The 9884-nt window shown below is 43.0% G+C and overlaps 1 protein-coding gene across 1 annotated transcript in view; it reads left to right on the top strand.

Annotated features, from left to right (window-relative positions):
• Nucleotides 1–9884, top strand: part of dscamb (Down syndrome cell adhesion molecule b) — a 498706-nt gene that overhangs the window by 11258 nt on the left and 477564 nt on the right.

Here is a 9884-nt window from a genome sequence, read left to right as displayed (position 1 = left end):
TGATGTAAGTTACACTTAGGTTCAAGGCATGTTATGCTAGACATTATCTTGATGTATTTAGACTTATGAGTAACTTACAAGTAACGTGTCAAACACGCACAACTTACCTACAACTCATGGCTATGAGCCATAAGTTTGGCATACACAGGCTAAATCAGCAAGGTGTGACAGGGCCATTACATGTACATGGGGTGTGAGAGAGACGCATTCTATTGGAAGGGAAATGGCATAAGATGGAACATTTTGAAAACTTTTTGCAGCATCACAAAAGTTAATCCAAGGAGCAGTTTTGTTCACGAAAAAAACATTTTGAAAAATGTACAACTTGGAAGCCAACCTTGTCTTTACATTGGAACTGTTTTAGTGACCTGTAATGAGGAAACTGATTAAAATTCAATGAACTTTGGTGCATCAAATCAATAATTGGCCCTGCCTGCAAAAACATGAAACCTGGATAGATAATGGAATTAGGAGCAGGTGCGGTTGAAATAATGTGTATCTTGAAAGGAGATTGTGTTTTTAATTTCGGAAACCAAGGCCTAGTGACTACCAAGGCTACTTCTGCTTGTGTGTCACTTGTCTCAGAGTAAATGACTGATTTATCATCTGTGTAATGGGCTTAATACAGTCCATCTGTCTTATATAGGCCCCAAGTCTTATTGGTACCAGTGCTTATCCCTAGAGTTTGTAGCATGATGCAGATTAGAATCTACATCTCCTCTGGACAGGATGTCAGTTCAACACAGCTTACTTCCCCAGCCAAGACCATTCTCATTTACAGTTGGGTAGACTGGTGCAATGTGGATGTCAAGGCACAGGCAGGTAGTGTGACTTTGAATCGAGGAATTGAATCGAGGTCTGTAGTCCAACTGTTAATCCGTGTATTCACGGCTTTCACCACTTTTATTATGACCTGCACTGTCTGTGGTTTGCTTTTGGGCTACAAATTTTAAGATCTCTTTTAAAACACCTGTTGACTGACTTTAGCTTGCTGGAAAGGAATACATTATGGAACCTTTAAATGACATCACAAAGCAAGCATGTCTTCTTTTGCATATCTGAGGAGCAAAATGCATTTTTACAAGCCCCTGTTGTTCAGTCATAGGAGAAAATGTTGGGTTAAATGTTGAACTGTGCCTCCAGTTGAAAGGGCTGCTAATATGGGCTAATGGACACCCTGTGTAATCATAATAGCTATCCCTCAGTTCATACATCCCAACTGCATAATAAGGGCTACTCTACTGTACCATGCCTCCTCAAGCCCGTCTTGCTCTCTAATTAGGAGCAAACCTTGGCAACTGGTGTGTGTGTGTTCCAGCCAATGTAAAATCTAATTACTGATCACACGGCGTCTGTCTGGATTTTTACTGAATCAGAGGTGTAATCGTGCAGGCCTGCGTGTAAATGTCTCTTGCATTAAAATGTTAACGATATCATTTAGCATCTGCAGGGAAGAGTGGCGAAGCCTTCAGCACCCAGATGTAGGTGTGTGATCATCCGTGTAAAGTGAGATTGTAGTACATCTGGCGGGGGTTTCCCTCTCAGACAGGGTTCTCAGTAGCGAGGATGTTTTTAATTCATTCAGCACCTGTCAATGTGACATGTTATATTACCGTGCTGCACTACACAGGTACTGCAGCACAAGATGAGATAACTGAACTGGTCATGTCTTTATAGAACATGACAATAATATTAATTAAATTGTTTACAAAACCTTGCATTTGTAAGGTCTGTATAATAAAGGAATGCCCTATCGAATCAAATGCCTTGTAAAAGTGTCACTGCGTTAGAGTTTATAAGATCTGAATACTCAGTTAGATCTAACACTAATACTAGAACTAATATGACGCTTGGCCAAAAAGCCATTTTGATTTTCACCTATTATTTAATTTAACTTAATTTAACTAGTTGCTAAGCATAAACTTTTGCAATAATTTTATAATCAAAATTTAAAAGTGAAATGGTTCTCCAATTCTCAATTATTAAGTAGTCATTACTGGGCTTTGGAATCAAGGTTAGCAAACATTGTTTCATTGTTATTGTCATTTCCTGTCTCCTTATACAATCTTTAAACAGAAGTAAGAGATGATCATTAATCAAAAACAAAGACAACAAAAAACAAAACAAAACAAATATTGAATTCTACTGTCAGACCATCACTTCCAGGAGACTTCTTTAAACTCTGAGTGTACAGCTTCAGATATTTCAGAGCCTAAGAGCTCAGTATCACAAGCATCCTTATGGCCCCTTCACACATAGCGCGAAGTTTGGACGGCGTTTGGACGAAAATGGCGAAACAGCGCAAAACAGTTTGAAATTAGTGCACGAAGCATCGCACACAAAACGTTGCACAAAACATCACGCCGACGGGCAGGCATACATGAACCCGGTGCAAGAGTTCGTGCACGCGCTGGTGTCTTTTGAGCAGGAACAGTGCCAGGTGTAGCACATGGCGCCGCATATGTAGTATAAATAAAAACCAACCGGTACCTGTGGAACTACATCGCACTGCTTATGTAGAATAATTAAAAAAAAAAAAGAGAAAAACACACCACCCACTGGACGCAAACTCACGCCTTTCAAAAGCTCTGATTGCCAATCAGCGACTTTACCACTGAGCTACGGAGCTGTTCTTTGAAAGCTACGGGAATCTGCCTCATATCAGGAAGGACATGGAAATATTACAAAAAAATTTAAATCACACACCATATAAAACACCACATTTATGAAGCGAGCAACACAAATATGAGCCGTCTGTTCCTCTGGAATTGACCCATGGTCACAGACATGCAGTCATGAAATGACATGAATGAGAAGCAGTTCACTCGTCTCATTCATGTCCACATCTGCTGGTGCGTGTCCAACCGAACACGCATGTGTGCCATGTGGAACCACGTCATGTGGAACAGAGTTCACGTGGGTGACGTGACAGTGAGCTCACCTGCTGTGTGTTCTGATCTGACGGTCCATTTCAACCTGGGGCAGCCTGTCCATGTGCGCGCCATGTATGCGCTCGCTCACTGCAGCATGTCGCCACAGTGATATATGGTTTAATTTATGTCCAATTGATAACAGCAAACAGACACACGCACATCACAGTGGGCAGTTGTTTGTCCATGTCCAGCCAAACACAGTACATGGTGTTGAGCTGGGATGTCCAGATCCACAGATTTCCACAGCCGCTTCAGTGGGAGGACACACCTCCTGTCATCTCAGCGCACACACCAAAGCTGCACTCGTGTGAGTATGAAGGTGATTGTGTGTTGTCGTGCCAAGAGTGCGACTGGCCACACATTTTCTAAGTGCCATGCGAGTGGTGTTAGCTGTTCGTGTGTGTCACCTGGAATTTGGCTGACACCTGCCATGAGAGAGTGGGATGGGTTCACATAGCGCACACTTTATCTTTCAGGCGCTTGTGTGCGCAAATAGTTGTAGCATCAAGTGTACTAGGCGTTGGAGGCAGGGACGACATTACACAATTTGCATACGATTCCTGTGTCATGCGCACTAAGTGTGCACTTCGTCCATGCTTTGCACTATGTGTGAAGAGGCCCTTAGAGTTGTCAGAAATCAGAGGTGTAAACTCTTTAATGTGGTTTATAAATGTTTCATATTTGGTCTGATTAAAATTAGATGTATATAGATTGTTATAAAATGAGAATAATTAGAGATGATATTGTGGTTTGAATTTATGGTGCCATTTTCGTTAAGAGATGTAATATTACTGTATTCCTTTTCCTGTTTCTTTTCTGTAATGCAAAAAATAGTTAGAGCTTTTCTCTCCATTTTCCAACCATTTAGCTCTGGATTTCATAAATACTCCTTTTGCTAAGTTTACATACATTTTATCGAGGATTTCTTTAAGATTAAGTGTTTTTAATTCCTATTCTGATAAATCATGTCTTGAGATTAAATGGCTGTAAAGCACTCATTAAGGAGTTCAACTTGTTGGAGTGTTAAAAAAAAATCTTTACTTAGATTTATTGCTATGTGTCTGACTTTAAATTTCAAGAATTCCCATTCTTAGACTGGGCTCATTTCTTTATCATTAAAATCTATTTTACAAGTAAAGGTACACTTTTGTTAAACTTTTTTAAATCTTCTAATAAATTATTGTTTAATTTCCAATAACTCCTGGAGCTTTCTTTACCCATATTTTCATTCAACCTTAGGATTATTAATTTATGGTGAGATACTGGCGCGTGAGAATGTGAAATATCTGTAACAAATTGCAGTCCTTGTGATGACATTAACCATATAACTATACAAGACTGTAAAGACCTCTTGGAGTTTGACCGTGTATACTCTGTAACATCTGGATTCATAAATCTCCATACATCTGTAAGCAAAATGTTATTACTAATGAACAAAATGGATTTAAAACCTGGCATTGATGAAGATCTTGGAAGGCGTCTGTCCTTTTCATCATCAGAAGCATCATTATAATCCCCTATGACGATGAGAGAGTCTTTAGATTTTTGTCTTTGACATATCCAGGGTTACAGAGAGCTAGGAGAATGTGTCTTTTACTTGAACAACATTATTTGGTCCATAAAGGTTGCAAATTCTAAACTTCAAATTGTCCACTTTCAGAACCAAAATAACCCATCAATCTTCATCTGACGTTATGGATTCCAAAACTTCACCTTGAAATCTGTTAAACAATACTGCAACACTTGCAGAATGATTGGAGCCATGGGAAATTAATATTATATCGCCCCATTGTGATTTCCAAAACCTTTCATTTTCCTTATGAGTGAGTTTCTTGCAAAAACAAATTATGTCTGTATTGCAATTTCTGGTAATTAAAAATATTGCTTTCCTTTGAGTATTATCACGTAGACGCCATCCATGTTGGGAAAGTGTAGGAACACGGACCCACAACAGGGGGCGCAAATGAACGGACAATGGAGTAAGTCAAAATAACAACGCTTTACTGTTGTGAATGTGCACAACGAATACAACCAATCACAGCAATGGACAACAGTCAATTCACAAAAGTGTCGTGTGGGCAGGCTCGAAGATAGGAGACGCCTCTCCAAGGTAAGACCGGAACCACACGGCTTCCTCCGCCACAGGACCCCGGGAATACTGGAGCCGCCAAGTCCCGAACTCCCAGGTGGCCACTGCCTCCGCGTGTCGGACCTGGTACTGCTGGCGAGGAGCAAAGAACAGTTAGATGGGGGCGCGTATGCACCCAGGACTCCGAACAGCAGGAAAGGTACCTCCACCTCTCGTTGGAACAGTAATCCAAAAAACTAGCTCAATCCAAAAGATGCACTCTATTTGCTTTGATACGTTACCTCTCTGGTAGAAACGATATCTCGGCAAATGAGGTGGAGATGCCGTCCTGCTGATATACCTCCGTAGTGATTGGGATCAGCTGTCTCCGGTGATGGGTGACGCTGTCATCCTGGCTGCTCCTGTAAGGCGGCAGCGCCCTCCGGTGCCTGGAGCCCGCACTCCAGGCAGGGCGCCCTCTAGTGGTGGTGGGCCAGCAGTACCTCCTCTTCAGCGGCCCACACAACAGGACCCCCCCCTCAACGGGCGCCTCCTGGTGCACGACCGGGTTTGTCAGGGTGGCGACGGTAGAAGTCGGCCAGGAGGGCCGGGTCCAGGATGAAGCCCTTCTTCACCCAGGAGCGTTCTTCGGGGCCGTACCCCTCCCAGTCCACCAGATACTGAAAACCCCGGCCCATTCGTCGGACGTCGAGGAGCCGGCGCACGGTCCAAGCCGGCTCTCCGTCGATGATCCGGGCAGGAGGTGGCGCCGGACCCGGAGTGCAGAGGGGTGAGGTGTGATGGGGTTTAATCCTTGACACATGGAATACCGGGTGAATCCGCAGTGAGGCCGGAAGCCGGAGCCTCACTGCGGCGGGATTGATGACCTTGAGTATTTTGTAGGGGCCGATGTATCGTTCTTGCAGTTTCGGGGAGTCCACTTGAAGGGGAATGTCTTTGGTGGACAACCAGACCTCCTGCCCTGGACGATACGTGGGAGCCGGGGCCCGCCGCCGGTCTGCATGGTTCTTCGCCCTCGTCCGGGCCTTCAACAAAGCAGAACGGGCGGCACGCCACACCCGACGGCACTTCCGTAGGTGGGCCTGGACCGAGGGCACACCGACCTCCCCCTCAACCACCGGAAACAACGGGGGTTGATACCCCAAACACACCTCAAAGGGGGAGAGGCCGGTGGCGGACGACACTTGACTGTTGTGCGCGTACTCGATCCAGGCCAGGTGGGTACTCCAGGCCGTCGGGTGCGTGGTTGTCACACAGCGCAAGGTTTGCTCCATCTCCTGGTTTGCCCGTTCTGCTTGTCCGTTGGTCTGGGGGTGGTACCCGGACGAGAGACTGACCGTGGCCCCCAGTTCCCGGCAAAAGCTCCTCCAAACCTGCGAGGAGAACTGGGGACCGCGATCGGAGACGATGTCTGATGGTATCCCATGCAGACGGACGACGTGGTGGACTAGGAGGTCCGCTGTCTCCTGGGCCGTTGGGAGCTTCGGGAGGGCCACGAAGTGGGCCGCCTTGGAGAATCGGTCCACTATCGTGAGGACGACTGTATTTCCCTGGGACGGCTGGAGACCCGTGACAAAATCCAGGCCGATGTGGGACCAGGGGCGATGAGGCACGGGCAGCGGCTGTAGCAATCCCGGTGTCTTACGGTGATCCGCCTTGCCCCTGGCACAGGTGGTACAGGCCTGGATGTAACCCCGGACGTCGGCCTCCAGGGACGCCCACCAGAAGCGCTGCCGGACGACTGCCACGGTTCTGAGCCCCCTCACAAACCCATCGTATGTCAGAAGGAGCCGTGAATTCTGCTCCCAGAGCGCTGTAGCCCAAGCGCGTGCCTCACTGCGAAGCAGGTTTATGACATAAGCTACTTTACTAGCATCGGTCGCGTACATAACGGGACGCTGTGCGAAGACGAGCGAACACTGCATCAGAAAATCCGCGCACGTCTCCACACAGCCTCCGTACAGCTCTGGAGGGCTTATGAATGCTTCCGGGGAAGGAGGGAGAGGTCATTGAACAACCAGTGGAACGTCAACGTTACGCACAGGATCTATGGGAGGGAGAGAAGCAGCGGCGCCCTCCTCTTCAGCGGCCCACACAACAATCCATCCATCCATATTTCTCTACATACATGCATTCATCTAGGTTTTGGAGGGATTTAGAAAAATATATCTGAAAAAACAGGACATGCCATCACAGATGATCTGAAGGATATCATTACAGAATTTGTATGTAATAATAAACCACTTTACTTTGTATTATGTTGCTAACTGGCAAATTTTACTTCCATAAAATGAGAATCTCTGAATCCCTGGTGAGTTTTCAAATATTTCTACGAGAATTTAATTTGTACACAAATACTTTGGAACTAACACATAATAAGAAAAGTGACTATGTACTGCATTACCTTGGTGACTAACCATGAATAGACCTTGGATGAGTTCACTATGCCTAACACCCTTTAATATATTTTTCTTTGTTTTGTTTTTATTGATAAGATTTGATATTTTTATGATACATTGATGTTTATGTGCTCTGGTATGTGTTAATTGTCTGCACTTATATATTTGTATATTTTTGTATTTCGGAATCTCAAATAAAGAATTTGGAATTAAAAAAAAGGTACTGCAGTACAGGAACTGGCAGGAAAACCTAATTTGTCTATTTAAAACTGGCTTTTGGACTCTGATCCTGTGATGTTTGGTTTTTAATTCAAATAACTTTAATCAAAGAAAAAGCAGAGAAAATTACTATAAACAGGTACATTTTGTTTGAAGGATCTTAACATAGATTTTCTTAAAAATAATCCTAAATCTGCTATTTTGTGAACTGAAAGATGAGTGCTGATCAGGGGCTGATCCATGATTTTGTAAAGCGGGAAGAGGGCGTGGATTTACAAACGAGTAAGGCGTGACCAGAAATTTTTGAAATTTTAGCTGCTATTTCATGCATTGTGCCTCATATTTTGCCACAAAATACACCACAGAGAAAAGATACTTCATAACCTGTTTTTGTTCATTTGAACTTGTAAAATCTTGTATGTGATGGTATGATGACAAGAATAATATTTGAAATGTCTGTGGCTTAAAAAGTGAACCTTTGCTACACATTGCTGAATCATGGTCTGGCTGAGTCACGTGTTGCTGAATAGAGGGTTCAGAAATTTGGCAAGGATTTAATTTTTTATTTATTTTTTTGTCCATGAAAAGGGAGGCGTGTGCCTGACTATTTAAAATACACATTTGTCAATTACCTGTACAGTCTGAGGGACTCTACAGTCAACTACCTAAGTGCAGTGCATCTGGAAAATATTCACAGCGATTCACTTTTTCCACATTTTATGTTACAGCCTTATTTTAAAATGGAGTAAATTCATTTTTTTCACCTCAAAATTCTATTCACAACACCCCATAATGACAACATGAAAAAAGTATTTTTGCAAATTTTGCAAATTTATATATATATATATATATATATATATATATATATATATATATATATATATATATATATATATATATATATATATATATATATATATATATATATATATAAAAGCATGGGTGGTGGGCAATTGGGAAGTGCACTTGGTTTCAGTGCGGAAGGTTCCCGGTTCAAACCCCACCCCCTGCCACATTTCTCTATGTAATGTGGAGTTGCATCAGAAAGGGCATCCAGCGTAAAACTTGTGCCAATTAAATATCCAGACCCACCTTGAATTAAAGACCCACCTTGGATTTGCCGTGATGACCCTGAGTGAAAATAAGGGTAAGTATTCACACCCTTTGCTTAATACTTTGTTGATCCACCTTTGGCAGCAATTACAGCCTCAAGTCTTCTTGAATATGATGCCACAAGCTTGCTGTGCCCATTTTTGGGCAGTTTTGCCCATTCCTCTTTGAAGCACTTCTCAAGCTGGGGAGCCTTGGTGCACAGCCATTTTCAGATCTCTCCAGAGATGTTCAATCAGATTCAGGTCTGGGCTCTGGCTGGGCCGCTCAAGGACATTCACAGAGTTGTCTTGAACCCACACCTTTGATATCTTTGCTGTGTGCTTAGGGTCATTGTCCTGTTGAAGCCAGAACTGTCGCTCCAGTCTCAGGTCAAGAGCGCTCTGGAGCAGGTTTTCATCCAGGTTGTCTCTGTACATGGCTGCAGTCATCTTTCACTCACCACCACCATGCTTCACTGTAGGGATGTTGCCTGGTTTCCTCCAAACAGCTGGCATTGTGGCCAAAGCGTTTAATCTTTGTCTCATCAAACCAGACAATTTTGTTTCTCATGGTCTGATAGTCCTTCAGGTGCCTTTTGGCAAACTCCAAACTGTGCCTTTTTCTAAGGAGTGGCCTCCGTCAACAGCCAAATTCACATGCCAAAGTTTGCATCAAAGATATGACTATATATTTACTCCAGTAACTGAGTCTGTTGTGGACTTTGTATGAACTATGTATGACTATGAAAAAGTTTCATAGCCATTGTGGCTAAAATCAGCCAAATTCCTTTAGCCACATGGAATTTCTGTTAGCATTTGTCTCGTGGTTATTGAAGGGGTTTAATAAAATCATGCATTAACTATTTAGGAATTACAGACTTTTTAAAAAAATATACAGTCCCTCCAGTGTTAAAGGACATCATTTTTTAGGATTGCTGTAAATACAAATGATCACTTTCATAGCTTTTACAGAACAGAGAAGGATTTTCATGCAAAATAAATAAATAAATAAAATAAAAACCTGAATCAAATCTAGGCTCAAGTCTCCTATGTGCCTTCTGCCAAACAGTAGCTAATATTTATTATCTTTTTAAAGCTACAGGGCCTTTCAAATTTCACAAAGCTGAGAAAATTTAGTTTCTACTGAAATTCA

The sequence above is a fragment of the Thalassophryne amazonica genome, chromosome 4 (genome assembly GCF_902500255.1).
Source record: "Thalassophryne amazonica chromosome 4, fThaAma1.1, whole genome shotgun sequence".
NCBI lineage: Eukaryota > Metazoa > Chordata > Actinopteri > Batrachoidiformes > Batrachoididae > Thalassophryne > Thalassophryne amazonica.
This window is presented reverse-complemented; position numbering and strand designations above follow the sequence as displayed.